We start from the raw sequence: 15,683 nt of genomic DNA, 5'->3' as shown, positions 1-15,683 counted from the left end.
TCATGGTGAAAGTATCTTTTTTGGTTGTAATTTATTTAACTTTAATTAGTCAATAAAAATAATCACTGCTGAATATAATCACATGTTGAAACAAGTGTACTGTTATTATTACCTCATGTTAATTTATACACAATGTTTAGAAGAAAAAATAACCAAAAACCAGTATTGTGGTAGAATTATATTAATATTTGTTGCTCCTCTATTTAGACGCTCATAGTTTGCTGGCTCCTTTTGAGTACTGAAAAAAGTCATTAATATGGATTGTTTTCTCTATCAGAAAACATGAAAAATGTGCAACTAGTTACTAAAACTAGATACGTACAGATGTAAGTGCAATGAAGCTTTGTTAGTTTATTGGCTTAGTTTAGGCAACTAAAAAGGACATGATGTTACAGGCTAAACATAGAAGGAATTTTAAAAATTGGATTTGTGTGAATTTGGGCAAGTCTCTCAATCCCTCAGAAGCTCTGTGTCATGTGTAAAATGTGGATAGTACTACTTACCTCCTTTGGTTTTTCCATGTGAAATGAAAAGTGCTCTAAAAATTATGTGATTCTTGATAAATCATAAGTGATATTTTTATATTTCAAACCTACAGGGAACCAGAGTGACGCTGTTATTCTTTCAGCCTTATTCAGGGGCTGCCAAGCTGAGTGAGAGGTATACAGCATCAACAGTGTCTGTCTGCTGGTCTGTATGACTAGGGAGTTAACACTTCATGCCACCAAAAAAATGGTCCCTTAGTCATGCAATAAATTTACAGTGAAACCGCCCTCAAATCATGAAAAAAAAATTCAAGGACCCCACTGTTTTGACCTAAAGAACTTCTTTATAACCTTCCCCAGAAGAGTCTCTGTTCCTGACAGGCCCAGGCATGCACTGCTGATGTCTTTTGCCATTAAAATAATACAAAGCAAAAAAGAAATAAAAGTCCTCAGAGAAAATAGCCTTTCCCCTTTACCTCGACCATTCAGACTTTGCATGGGATGCTAACATATCCAGTTTTATAGCTGTTCACTGTAAGATTTAAAATAAGAAAGAAATTAACCTGTCTCCCTACTTTCCCTTCCAAATGATCTGTCATGATCAGCCTCAAAAACTGAGCCACTTGAACAGTATTTGTTAAACTACTTTCTAAAAATCAAAAAAATTAATTCTAAGATTGCTAAAGTCTTATGTCTAGCAATATGGCTTGGTTAGTGTTCCAAATTCATTTGCCAAGAAGCCACATACATAATCACAGGATTACAAAAGGTCAACACTAGATAGAACCTTCACATGAAAACCACTCCAAGTTTCTCATTTTAAAGCCTAGAAAAGTGAACCCAGAAAAGTTTCACCTAACATCACAGCTTAAGTATCATGGTGAAGATGACATTTTCCCCTAACTTTATGATCATGGTTTCCACCTTACTCAGACATGTCCAAGAGAAGGATCTGGTCTGTGGAAAAAGACTGTAATTAACTTTGAAAATTTTTTTCAAAAGGTGTTCCTTTTAAAAAAGCTGTATCTAGAGGAATTTGCCAATTTAAGCCCAGTCAGGCATAGAACACTCCCCAACAAAGAATTTCCCAACAGTCGTCACCTTCCAAGAGGTAGATAAGAAAGCTGGCACAGCGCTGCTTGTTACTCTAAAAATTGCCTCATCATTGGACAACCCTTCCTGCCCAGATTTTTTAGAGACATCAATGTAACTGCTGCTGGTGCTCACCATCTATGTGTCATGGTCTCCTCTAGGCAATGGAACACGTTATTTCATTATTTCACTTGAGCATCATAGATGCTCAAATGGAAAAGTCCTTCTTGTTTTTCAGTTGCTAAGTTGTGTCTGACTCTGCGACCCCATGGACTGCAGCATGCCAGGTTTCCCTGTCCTTCACAATGTCCCAGAGTTTGATCAAGCTCATGTCCATTGATATCCTTCTTAAATATCATTTACTCTCTCTGGTCAATGTTTTAATCCTCTCTCCAAGCATGGTAAATGCGGTGATGTATCCAGTACATGGATTCCACGTCAGGAAAGACTTTCTGCCCCTGGTGCCGGGAATGCTGTCAGCAAATAGCCTTCAGCTGTCAGACCCTTCAGGATTTGCCTTGTCTGCAGAGATTTGCTTCACCCAGGAAGCACCTCCTCACCCAGTGATGGATCAGTGTGAGTATAAAGGCTTGGACAACTCAGCCCAACTCATAACTGCTGTAAAGGGCCATTCTAGTACCAGAGATCCCCATAGCTGAGCCAGACCTGTCACTGGGCCTGCATCACAGACTTTTCTTTCTACTATCCTGCTTCCTTCTCCTCCAATCCTCCCAAAAGTATTGACAGTAAGGGCACTGTTTAATGACACCCTGCTAACTAAGCTCCATCTCAGAATTTGCTTCCCGAGGAACCTGTTGTAGAGTTGCCAGGTGAAATGCAGGTTGCCCAGCTAAACTTTAATTTCAGATAAAGAACAAAAAATTTTAAATATAAATATGGCACGGGATATACTAGGGGCTTCCCAGATGGCTCAGTGGGTAAAGAATCTGCCTGTAATGCAGGACACGTGGGTTCAATCCCTGAGTCAGGAAGATCCCCTGGAAAAGGAAATGGCAACCCACTCCAGTATCCTTGCCTGAGAAATCCCATGGACAGTCCATGGTTACAGTCCAAAGAGTTGCAAAGAATCAGACATGACTGAGCGACTAAGCACATAATTACACTAAAAGTTTTATTTACCCAAAATTCATAATTTAACTGGGAGCGCTATATTTATATTTGCTAAATCTGGCACCCCTAACCTGAAGTGGTCCCAGGAAGAAGCCGCTGATTTACCTTTGAAGCTGAATCATCCACCACCCTGTTTGTAAAAGGGACCTCATGGCTGATAGTCGATCGAGCAAAAGTTGCCAGTGAGACAAGATGGTCCGATCGTTAAAGCTTTCACTGGTGGGAAACTGGAATGGTGTAGCAGCGGAAAGGAATGCATCAGCTAGTGTTAGGTATCAGGTGTTAGAGATCATGAAGAAACAGGGAATCAAAGGATCATGAAATCAGGTGGCTCTTGCTAAGGAAAAAAGATAATAAACAGGTGAGAGCAACTGCCAACCGAAAGCTCCGTGGAAAGCCCAGGCCTTAACAACACACAAAGAGGTTCTTGACTCCTGCAGTGGAAGGCAGAGAAAACTGAAGACCAGACCGCGGACTTGAAGATCAGCTCCAAAGAAGCTTTTTGCCAAGCTCCAAAGAAAATTAAACTCCCAACAAAACAAGGTCGCCACACCAAGGTGAGGACCTGGCCAGGAAGAGGTTGGGACTCTGCTATTTGGGATGGGGCTATCTGGGTCGGCCGTTTCCAAGTTGCCATTTGTGGTCATTTAGAAATAATGGAGAAATTCAAGGATGCATTAGATCAAGTTTGTTGGCAAATTTACTTTCTGGAAAAGGCTTGATAATAAATATTTTAGGTTCTGTGGTCCACACCATCTCTGTTGCAACTCCTGAATTCTGCTGCTGTGGCTAAAAACTCACAAACAATAGGTCAATGAGTGAGCATGGCTGATTCCAACACAGATTTGTTTATGGATGCTGACATTTGCATTTTATCATTTTATGTGTCACAAAATGGTTTTAACTCTTCTTTTTAAAGATAACTTTTTAAAAAATCTATTTTTGTCTGTGCTAGGTCTTCATTGCTGTGCACGGGCTTTCTCTAGTTGTGGCAAGCAGGAACTACTCTTCCTCGCAGTGCACAGGTTTCATATTGCAGTGTTTCTCTCATTGTGGAGCATGGGCTCTAGGCCCATGGGCTTCAGTAGCCGTGGTTCACAGGCTTAGCTGCCCTGCGAAGTGTGGAATTTTTCTGGACCAGGGATTCTTTACCACTGGACCACCAGAGAAGTCCTGGTTTTAACTATTTAAAAATGTAAAAACCATTCTTAGCTTATAGACTGCACAAAAAAGGTGTGGGCTGGATTTGACCTACACCTAATTTCAGGTTACTGAAACCTGATATAATTTCATGATTTATGATAAATATATATTGGTCTTTGTCTACTTTCTGGCATAGAGCTCCTAGACCTCAAAATTTCCTGTGATGAGAGCCATAAAAGTGTCTTTTGTTGTTAATGAAGTGACTTTTGGAAAGCCCTAGGTGACATAAACACAGGGACTGGTTACCAGTATAACCAGCCATGATTAGAGGGTTGGAACTTTCAGTCCCACCCCAACCTCCAGGGAAGGGTGTGGAGTTGGAGGCTGAATCAATCACCACTGGCAAATGATTTAATCAATCATGCCTGTTTGATGAAAGTCTCCATAAAAACCCAAAAGGACATGGTTTAGAGAACTTCTAGGTTGGTGAACATATGGAGATTTGGAGGTGGGGGGCGGGGGGGGGGGGTAGTCATGAAAGCTCCAAATCCTTTTTGTATGCCTTGCCCTATGCATCTCTTCCATCTGGCTATTCCTGAGTTTTATCATTTTATAATGGTAATCTAGTAAGGAAAATGTTCCTCTGAATTCTGTGAGATGCTGTTGCAAATTAATCTCAACCAAGAAGGAAGTCGTTGGAACTTCAGAAGCACAGGAAACTACATGGACTTGGGTTTGGCGTCTGAAGCAGCAGTACCTACTCCTCCTGTGTAGGTCTGAGCCCTAGCCTGTGGGCTCTTGTGCTATCTCCAGGTAGATGATGTCAGAACTGAGTAGAATTTTAAGACACTAGCAAATATCCAAGAATTTTGTAGTGCGAGAAAACTCCCACACATCTGGTGTCAGAAGTACTCTGTTTTGTTGTAGTGTGAAAGTAAAAGAGAAAGCTAGAAAACTGAGTTTTCCCTTATTCATCTGGTCTAAGTCATGCTATCCTGAATGGTAATTTTTCTGTCTTACATATACATAGATCCACTCTTTTATATTCTTTTCCCATATAGGTCATTACAGAGTATTGAGCAGAGTACTACCGTAGTTAAGTCCTTATTATTTATCTATGTTCAAACGGTACTTATATTTAAGAACATTTTATTGCTAGAGGGTGGAGGTCATTGTGTCAACTTAAAAATTGTTGCACAAACAACATACAATACTTCATCTTCTCCAAAGGAATGCCACAGTGGTTGGTGACATCAGTGTCATCAGAGTTCACTTGAGTGCTGACTGTGAGATGTGTACTAAATGCTTCACGTGTATTATCTGATACAATTCTCATAGAAAGTCCATAAGGTATAAATCTTATCCACCTTTTCCAGGTTAAAAGATATTAAGAAACTCACTCTAACTCAGTTTGTAAATGGTGAAATTAAGATTCAAATTCGAGAAGTCAGAAACCAGAGCCCACACTGAGTAACTGCTCTTTGCTGCCTCTCAGAAAGAAGCCTAGGGGTGTGGTAGCTAGACTGCTCTAGGATTCCTCGCTGCTTCAGTTTCCTCATCGGGCTTCCTAGCAGCAGCCTAGCAGAAAGGTAAGCAAAGATGTCTAAATGTATTCGGGTAACCAAAGATGAAAATGACGAGCCCATTGGAATACCATATTAAAATGATGGGACAATGCAGCCCAGCTTCTAGGGGCACGTGGTCTGCACTACAGGAAGCCAGTGTCTCAGTATATGAGAGGTGTCCATCTGGTAGAAGGTATTCTGCGTGCCCCTAATGCTGGCTGAGGGAATCTGGTGTATGATGTCAACTATCACAACAATAACAAAAGAAAGATGGATACTTCATCAGCAGTGAACGTGAAAAAAGTAGGCCAGAAATAGTGTTGGGTCTCCCATGGAAAACAGCAGGATCTATACACTGTTGGTGGGAATGCAAACTAGTACAGCCACTATGGAAAAGAGTGTGGAGATTTCTTAAAAAGCTGGAAATAGAACTGCCATATGACCCAGCAATCCCACTTCTGGGCATACACACCGAGGAAACCAGATCTGAAAGAGACACGTGCACCCCAATGTTCATCGCAGCACTGTTTACAATAGCCAGGACATGGAAACAACCTAGATGCCCATCAGCAGACGAATGGATAAGGAAGCTGTGGTACACATACACCATGGAATATTACTCAGCCACTAAAAAGAATTCATTTGAGTCAGTTCTAATGAGATGGTTGAAACTGGAGCCCATTATACAGAGTGAAGTAAGCCAGAAAGATAAAGAACATTACAGCATACTAACACATATATATGGAATTTAGAAAGATGGTAATGATAACCCTATATGCAAAACAGAAAAAGAGACACAGGTGTACAGAACAGACTTTTGAACTCTGTGGGAGAAGGTGAGGGTGGGATGTTTCGAAAGAACAGCATGTATATTATCTATAGTGAAACAGATCACCAGCCCATGTGGGATGCATGAGACAAGTGCTCGGGCCTGGTGCACTGGGAGGACCCAGAGGAATCGGGTGGAGAGGGAGGTGGGAGGGGGGATTGGGATGGGGAATACATGTAAGTCCATGGCTGATTCATGTCAATGTATGACAAAACCCACTGCAATGTTGTGAAGTAATTAGCCTCCAACTAATTAAAAAAAGAAAAGAAAGTTTGAATTGGAAAAAAATAAAAAATAAATAAAATAAAATACAAAAAAATAAATAAAATAAAAGAGTATTTTAGTACCTTTGGAGAGGTTCTTAGGGTTCAGGTCAAGAAAGATACTAAAACTGGTCATTCAGGGACTTTCTTGGTGGCCCAGTGGCTAAGATTTTGCACTCCCAATACAGAGGGCCTGGGTTCAATCCCTGTTCAGGGAATTATTAATAGATCACACATGCCACAACTAAAAGTTCACATGCCGCAACTAATAAAACCCGATACAGTCAAATAAATGCATATTCTAAAAACTGGTCATTTGAAAGGATTTGACTTTGTTCATTTTACGGAGTATGAAACCCAGGTGAAAGTCATGTCACAGCAACATGTGATAGATGGACAACAGTGTGACTGTAAACTTCCAAATTCTAATCAAAGCCCAGAGGAGCCTTTAGGAAGCAGAAAGGTGTTTACTGAGTGCTGTACAGAGGGCATGACTGCTGATGAGCTGCGGCAGTTCTTCTGCCAGTACGGGGAAGTGGTAGATGTCTTCAATCCCATGCTGTTCAGGGTTTTTGCCTTTGTTCTATTTGCAGATGATCAGGTTGCCCAGTCTCTCTGTGAAGAGGACATGACCATTAAAGGAATCGGCATACATATATCCAAGACTGAACTGCTGTCTGGTAGCAACAGACAGTAGTGGAAGATGTGGTGGTGATCCAGGTGGCTTTGGGAGTCAGGGCGGATTCAGTAGATCAGCAGTAGAGAGGGCGGAGCTGGTTTGGGAAATAAACCAGGTAGTAATATGGGCAGACGGAGGAATATTGGTGCTTTTAGCATTAGTCCAGCAATGATGGCTGCAGCCCAGGCAGCTCTGCACGGAGCTGGGGTATGATGGGCATGTTAGCCAGTCACCAGAACCAGCCAGACCTGTCAGGTCATGACCAAAGCCAAGGCAATATGCAGAGGGAGCTGAGTCAGGTTTTTGGTACTGGAAATAACTCTTAGAGTGGTTCTAATTCAGGTGCAGCAATTGGTTGGAGAGCAGCATCAAATGCAGGGTCAGGCAGTGGTTTTAATGTAGGCTTTGGCCCAAGCATGGATTCTGAATCTTCTGGCTAGGGAATGTTGACATTGGGTTATGGTTAGTTGGTATAAACTGGTAGGAATTCAAATTTTTCTAAACACATGGTAAGTATATTGTAAAAATACATATTTAAGAATTTTTAAAATTGGCTCCTTCAGTGTGGAGTATATTCAGCAGTATATCTGGCATTCTTCTTTAGAAAAAAAGCTAAATGAATTTTTTAAGTTTTGTTACATAAAGGGTTGAAGTACTGAGTGTTTGAAAGTGAACTGCTATTAACCTGATTGATAAACCAACACACTACGATTGATATCAAAATGTTTCTCCTGCAATATTTTATCCATGGACTTGTGAAGTGAATACTTTGCAGGCTGAAAATGGAAACCATTGATTAGAACTACATTCTTTTATTCTTGTTTTCATTTGAACCCCACCATATCAAGTTTTTTCCTTGGGAAATCTCCTCTTTAGAGAGCATGGTGTCACCGTGCTTGGTTCTTCTGTTTTTGTTTTTTTAACACTTGTCTCCCTTCATATACAAAAGTACAATACAAAGCCTTCATTTAATCTTTGCAGTTCATCTCATTTCAAATGTTTATGGAAGAAGCACTTTGCTGAAAGTAGTGCTGTAAATAATTCTACCATAGGAATACTTCTGTCCACATGCTTTCTCATTCAAGGATTCTCATCACGCTGCACAGGCTGCGTCTTTGATAGTAAGTGTCTCATTTTTAAACACTATTCTTTATTTCATGAACTTGTATCAATGCTGTGAATGCAAGCCTGTGATGTGGAACCAGAGGGCTGTTAAAACTTTTGAAACCTTGTGTGGGATTCATGATGGTGCCAGTATGAGCAAGGAAAGGAGAGAGCGTGTGCAGAGATTTGGTGGTGCATAATGGATATTTTTTAACTTGGCAAGGTGTGTCTGTAAGTCGTGTGGCTTTGGTAAGAGAGTGTGCTGAGAGCAGTGATAGCAAATAACATACAAATATTTTTTGCATTCAAAGGACATCTGCATCTGTTCGAAGACTTTTAGTTTTGTTCTTAGTTAACCTACATTAGCTGAATGTGTTAAGTGAAACGACGTTTGTATTCCCCCTGCCTTTTTGTCACCCACTGTGAATGCTGTATGGTGTGTGTTCTCTTCTGTCACAGATCTGTAAGTGTGGTAGTGTGAACCGAAGCTGAGGGGCTGAGAACATGTGCTGAGCTTATGGTGTGCTTTACAGGAGTACTTGGGAGCAGAGTTCACTAGTGACCTCAGTGTCTCCAAGGAAGGTGGAAGTTCTGATGTCTGTTACTTAGCCCTAAGAATGCTGTGTGCTGCAGCTCTGTCTCCTGTGCTTGGATGCTTTTTTATAAGAGTTGTCAATGTTGGAAATTCTTAAATAAAACTGATTTAAGTAATAATGTGTATTTGGTTTGCAGCCCTGAATGCAAAGAATTCAAAGCAGTTAATTCTTCTTTGACCCTTTTGAGATGAAATTTTCATGACCTTTCTTGCAATAGTTTATTTTGCTTCAAATAAACTTATTTGAAAAGTTGTCTGAAGTCAAATGAATTTATTACTTGTCATACATAGACAGCTGATACCCAGATTCAACTGCTATTTGTTCTTGCATTACCCAAAGTGAAAAGTTTTTGTTTTGCTTTTTCAAATCTAGTTTTTAATAAGTCTAGGTGACTGCAGCTAAAATGGTAAGCAGTACCCTCTAGCTTTTTCTTAGTGCCTCTGTGCATATGGGTGATGTTCTATTTGCATGGCCTATATAAACCTCCTTTGAGAAATCATGACTTCTAAAAATATTCTTATTTGGAGGAGTGGGCAAAACAATGTTAATTATTTTAAAATGCTTCGTAGCAAAGCTTGTCAATTGAAATGCAAGGAATATCAGCACCTTTCTAGTTGGGGATTAATTGCAATAAGGATAAAGTAAAAGAAACCATAAATTATCTTGTGCCTGAAATCTGTCAAGAAACCTGATAGCTTTAAGAACTAGCAAGGTGGGTTGTCTGTGGAAGTGTTAAGTGAAATAGTCTTTGTCTTCCAAAGGTGAGGAAATAGAGTAATATTGATAAAGGTGTAAACATGTTAGTTCAGTTGTGTCTTGACTCTTTGCAACCCCATGGGCTATAGCCTGCCAGGCTCCTCTGTCCATGGAATTCTCCAGACAAGAATACTGGAGTGGGTTGCCGTTCCCTTCTCCACGGGATTTTCCCAACCCAGGGATCCAAATTCCTTTACTGCCTGAGCCACTAGAGAAGTGAACAATATTGATAAAATAGCTTACAAAGTTCAGACACTCAGGATGCATTGTTAAGGATGTAAAAGCAGTAATACATTGCTTCTCTATTGTACTTAAATTATAACTAACTTCTGTGAGAGTCGAGCGCCTTTTCTAATGGAAGAATGACAGTTTTTGTGTTGATAATTTACTTAATGCCCTTATCTAACTAGATTATGATAAATTTGTCATTTTACAAGTTACATGTTTTAAAGTTTTATAAATGAAGCCATCCTTCAGACTTATGGTCACCACATCATTTTATTCAGTTTCCTCAATAAAAGGATCTTGCCTTGATTTAATTTTTTTCTGCATCTAAACTGCATGATTTCCAAACTTTGTACTATGGATTTTTACATTTTAGCACTTGCACTATTATCCAGCAGAAGTAACATGGTAATACTTAAAATGATATTCAGGGACCTCCAAAGACTAAACAGACAAAACTTCAAAGAGCTCAGGGTAAGTTAACTTTGTCAAGGTCATGGTTTTAATCCCTTATTAACACCTGAGTAAATCTGGTTACTAGTCTTAGAAAGATTTGAATGTTGAGAACAACCATATATTAGCATGTTTATGGTATGACATAGCTATTGGGTAGTTAATTACAAAAAAAATTTTTTTTGAAGTTTAGAAGTAAACAATTTGGCAAAGATTTGTTTTTGAAGTGTATTTGGTTATCTAAATGCATTCATTCCAAAATTTTTTCTGAACCAGTTGAATAAAAATTTTGTTGCCACCACAAAAAAAAAAAGGAAAAGAAAAAAAGCCTAGGATCGCGCCCTGCTTTCCAGCTCCTTTGACCCTTCCGCTACAGTAGAAAGGCTAAGGCACAGCTGCCTGACAGCGGTTTGGCAGGTCCTTTCCGGTCTTGTTTGGTTAGTCTCATTCCCAGGAGTCTGGAGATCAAATAAATAACGGCAACCCGCTTCATTTGGCAGAAGTAGTAGCCATCTTTGTTTGATTTCTCTCTTTCTCTTTACCCAACCCCCCTTTTGCTCTAGATGTACTCTGGCTAATGTTAACATAGTCCCTCCATCATCCCTTTGGTTCCCATTAGAGGTACCGAGTCCAAACTCAATCTCTATGCCATACAGTCGCCAGGCCAAAAAATCTGAGCAAGGTGTGGAGGCATGGAATACGACTTGAGTAGGAAAGCTGGCTGACTGAGACGATGGCAGACTAGTGTCTCAAAATACCCATTTATCAGGGTCAGGGTGCCAGGCTCTTTTACAGAACAGAGATGGTGGTGGGGAGCAGTGAGGAAATAAAGTAAAAAGGCAGAATGCAGAGGAAGAGGCAGTGAAGAAGCAAAGTAAAAAGGGGCAATCAGACTTGCAAAACAGCTCCAGGAACTGCCAACTTCTGAAAGGAATGTGTTAATCTGTTCTCTCCCGTAGGTAATCCCAGATGTATAGGGTCAGATTATCTCCCTGTGAGCTGAGCAAAGACAATTTAGTCCAGCAGTCAGGCAGAAGGGCTGAGTTTTCTGAGGCACCGCATTATATATGATTATAATTACAACAGCGCCAAAAAGCAAGTTAAAAACAGTTCCAACATGGAATCAGAATTGGGTCTTCTCTGCAACTTTAGCATGGTATGTCGTTTCCATCCTTTTAATCTGTGAGTAGGAAGATACTCTGGAAAAGGAAATGACAACCTGCTCCAGTATTCTTGCCTGGAAAATTCCATTCACAGAGGATGCTGGTGTGCTATAGTTCATGGGGTTGCCAAAGAGTTGGACATGGGAGCACATGTCCTCAGTAAAGGACATCATACTAAAATATTTTTTTGTAGGCAGCATGTATTTAAGTTGTGGTTTTCCCCCAGTCTACTACTCCCTCTGAATTGAGGTACTTAAATAAGGGACTAGTAAACTATAGCCTGGCAGACAGCCTGTTCAAAAACAATAAAATAATATTTTATTGAAACATAACCACATCCATTTTTTTGTTTTGACTGTGGCTACATTTATGCTACAGCAAAACAGTTCTGTAGTTGCAGCAGAGACTTCATAACTGGCAAAGGTAAACTATTTACCTTCTAGCCCTTTAAGAAAAGGTTTGCTGCTCTTTGGTTTACACCATTTACATCTAATGTACGATCAATAAGGCTGGTTTACATCTACCTTCTTGCTGTTGTCTAATGTGTCCTTTCTTCCCCTTTTCTCACTTGCTGCTGTCTTATGGACAAGTGAAAACTTTTTTATAGCTTCACGTTATTTTCTTTATTCATTTAGTAGTTATTAGTTCTTTTTGTGTTATTTTACTTTATACCGTGTATCTTTATCATAGTCTGCCTTCAACAATACACTATTTTATACTCAATGTAAGAACTTTGACAACATACTTTCATTCCCCTTTCCTGGCCTTTTTGATATTGTTGCCATGTATTTCACCAGGACATATGTTATAAAACCAGAAATGTTTGTATTATTTTTGTTTGAAGCAAGGTGATTCTCTTTTAAAGAGAGCTAAATAGTGAGGTAAAAGTTTTATATAATTTCCCAATATAGTTTTCACTGCTGGTGCTCTTTGTGTAGAATCAGACCTCCTTGTGGTACCATTTTCTTTTGGCTTCATGGACTGACTTCCTTTTCTTTCACATTTCTTTTATATGGATCTGCTGGCAACAAATTCTTTGACCTTTTGCATAGTTAAGAGACTTTATTTCATGTTTAAGGAGAGCTGGCAATCAGTTCTTGTTGGTTAGAATTTTTCCCTCCAGTTTTATGGAGATACAATTGGTATATAACCTTAGTTTTAGGTGTTGTCTACTTAAATGGTCACAACCTAAAGGTTGAGAGTAATGTTTTATTTAGTGGGAATTCTTAGGACTCAAGCCCAGGAGATAGTATCTCAAGTGACCCTGAGAGAACTGTTCCAAGGAGGAAGGGGGAGGAGTCAGGTTATATAGGAGTTTGCAACAAAGGGCAGGTAGTCTGAACATCAAAATATTATTGTTCATTAAGGAAAACAGTATATCTCAAGAAATTTAGCACTGTTATATGTATGCAAATCAAGATTGCCTGTGAAATATCCATAACCTCAGATATGCAGATGACACCACCCTTATGGCAGAAAGTGAAGAACTAAAGAGCCACTTGATGAAAGTGAAAAAGGAGAGTGAAAAAGTTGGTTTAAAACTCAACATTCAGAAAACTAAGATCATGGCATCCGGTCTCATCACTTCATGGCAAATAGATGGGGAAACAATGTAAACATTGACAGACTATTTTTGGGGGGCTCCAAAATCACTGCAGATGGTGACTGTGTTGTAGCCACGCATTCTGGGAAACAAACTCACTCAGAAGGACAATGCAGATAGTAGAGTGCTGTTTATTACACTGGTGGGCCCCAGGCAGTCTCCTCTTAGGCAAGGACCTTGACCAGTTTTTGTGAAAACCTTATATACCCTAAGTGTACAGGCCCAAACCCACCTCCCCAAATTCTCTGAAACTAGTCTGAACAAAGGAAAAGAAAGATAGAATTAAAGTTAACCCGTGATTCGTATGCCTTAAGCCTAGGTAGTTAACAGTGGACAATTATCAATAGGCCTGCAGTCATATCCCAATAAGCATAATAGAATTTATGATTCTATTTGGTTACACAGATAATTAGGGTATTCTTTTAGGTGACAGAGAATCTAGGTACAAGCTCTGGGGCTCTTCCATCCAGGGGGTCTGGTTTTCCAGTTGGTATGTCCTTTCCACAGATACAGGGCATACAGCTAAAAGTCCACAGCTAAAAGTCTGTTTCTTCTTTCAACTGCAGCCATGAAATTAAAAGACACTTGCTCCATGGAAGAAAAGTTATGACCAACGTAGACAGCATATTAAAAAAGCAGAGACATTACTTTGCCAACAAAGGTCTGTCTAGTCAAAGCTATGGTTTTTCCAGTAGTCATGTATGGATGTGAGAGTTGGACTATAAAGAAAGCTGAGCACCGAAGAACTGATGCTTTTGAACTGTGGTGTTGGAGAAGACTCTTGAGAGTCCCTTGGACTGCAAGGAGATCCAACCAGTCCATCCTAAAGGAGATCAGTCCTGAATATTCATTGGAAGGACTGATGCTGAAGATGAAACTCCAGTACTTTGGCCACCTGATGTGAAGACTCTGATGCTGGGAAAGATTGAAGGTGGGAGAAGAAAGGGATGACAGAGGATGAGATGGTTGGATGGCATCACCAACTCAATGGACATGAGTTTGAGTAAACTCCGGGAGTTGGTGGTGGACAGGGAAACCTGGTGTGCTGCGGTCCATGGGGTCACAAAGAGTTGGACAGGACTGAGCAACTGAACTGATAATAAAAACAGCAACTCAAAGCAATTAAAGAAACGGTTACAACATGGAGTCAGAATTAGCAACACTAGAATACATATCTTCTCTGCAACATTAGCATGATATATCTTTTTCTATCCTTTTACTTTTAATCTGTGTATCATATTAAAATATTTTTTGTAGGCAGCATATATTTAGATCATGCTTCTCCCCTCATCTACATCTGCTTCTGAACTGAAGAACTGAAAAAAGAGAGGAGTAAACTGTGGCCTGATAGATGGCCGGTTTTTGTAAATATTATTTTATTGGAACATAGTCACATACATTTCTTTATGTATTGACTGTGGCTGCTTTTGTTTTACAAGAGAATTATGTGGTTACAATGGAGACTTCAACTCTTCAGCTCTAGGCATACTTTTATCCTTTTTCTGAGACTCCGATTCAGAACCTCCACCACTTCACCATCCCACCTAGGTCATCCCACAGCACTGAGCTGAGTTCCCTGTGCTATACAGCGGCTTCCTCTTAGTCACCTATTTCACACATTTCAGTGTGCATATGTCAGTGCTACTGTCTCAATTCATGCCACACCCTCCTTCCCCTGCTGTGTCCACAAACATATGTTCTGTATGTCCATATCTCTCTTTATGCTCTGTATTAGGTTCATTGTTGTTGAGTTGCTAAGTCATGTCTGACTCTTGGCATCCCCGTGGACTGCAGCAAACCAAGCTTCCTCATCCTTCACTATCTCCTGGAATTTGCTCAAACTCATGTCCATTGAGTCAGTGATGCCATCCAAACATCTCATCCTCTGCCGTCCCCCTCTCCTCCTGCCTTCATCAGGGTCTTTTTCAACGAGTCGGCCCTTCCCATCAGGTGGTCAAAGTATTGAAGCTTCAGCATCAGTCCTTCCAACGAATATTCAAGGTTGATCTCCTTTAGGATTGACTGGTTTGATCTCCTTGCTGTCCAAGGGACTCTCAAGAGTCTTCTCCAACACCACAGTTCAAAAGCATCAATTCTTTTGTACTCAGCCTTCTTTATGATCCATATCTCACATCTGTACATTACTACTGAAAAAACCATAGCTTTGACTAGATGGACCTTTGTCAGTAAAGTGATGTCTCTGTTTTTGAATATGCTGTCTAGGTTTGTCATAGCTTTTCTTCTAAGGAGCAAGCATCTTTTAATTTCATGGCTGCAGTCACCATCTGCAGTAATTTTGGAGCCCGAGAAAATAAAATCTGTCACTGTTTGCATTGTTTCCCCATCTATTTACCAGGAAGTGATGGGACCCAATGCCATGATCTTGAGTTTTTTGAATACGGAGTTTTCAGTCAGCTTTTTAACTCTCCTCTTTCATCTTCATCAAAAGGCTCTTTAGTTCCTCTTTCTGCCAGTAGGGTGGTATTGGCTGCATATCTGAGGTTGTTATTTCTCCCAGCAATCTTGATTCCAGCTTGTGCTTCATCCAGCTTGGCATTTTGAATTATGCACTCTGCATATGTTAAGTAAGCAAGGT

At 40.1% G+C, this 15,683-nt stretch overlaps 1 pseudogene; it reads left to right on the top strand.

The window, feature by feature from the left end:
* Window positions 1–5,450: 5,450 nt before the first annotated feature.
* LOC136172448 (TAR DNA-binding protein 43-like) lies at window positions 5,451–8,224 on the top strand (annotated as a pseudogene).
* The last annotated feature ends 7,459 nt before the right edge of the window (window positions 8,225–15,683 follow it).

This window comes from Muntiacus reevesi, chromosome 7 (assembly GCF_963930625.1).
Source record: "Muntiacus reevesi chromosome 7, mMunRee1.1, whole genome shotgun sequence".
Classification (NCBI taxonomy): Eukaryota; Metazoa; Chordata; class Mammalia; order Artiodactyla; family Cervidae; genus Muntiacus; species Muntiacus reevesi.
Note: the sequence above shows the minus strand (reverse complement) of the source record. Positions and strands in the feature narration are given on the sequence as shown.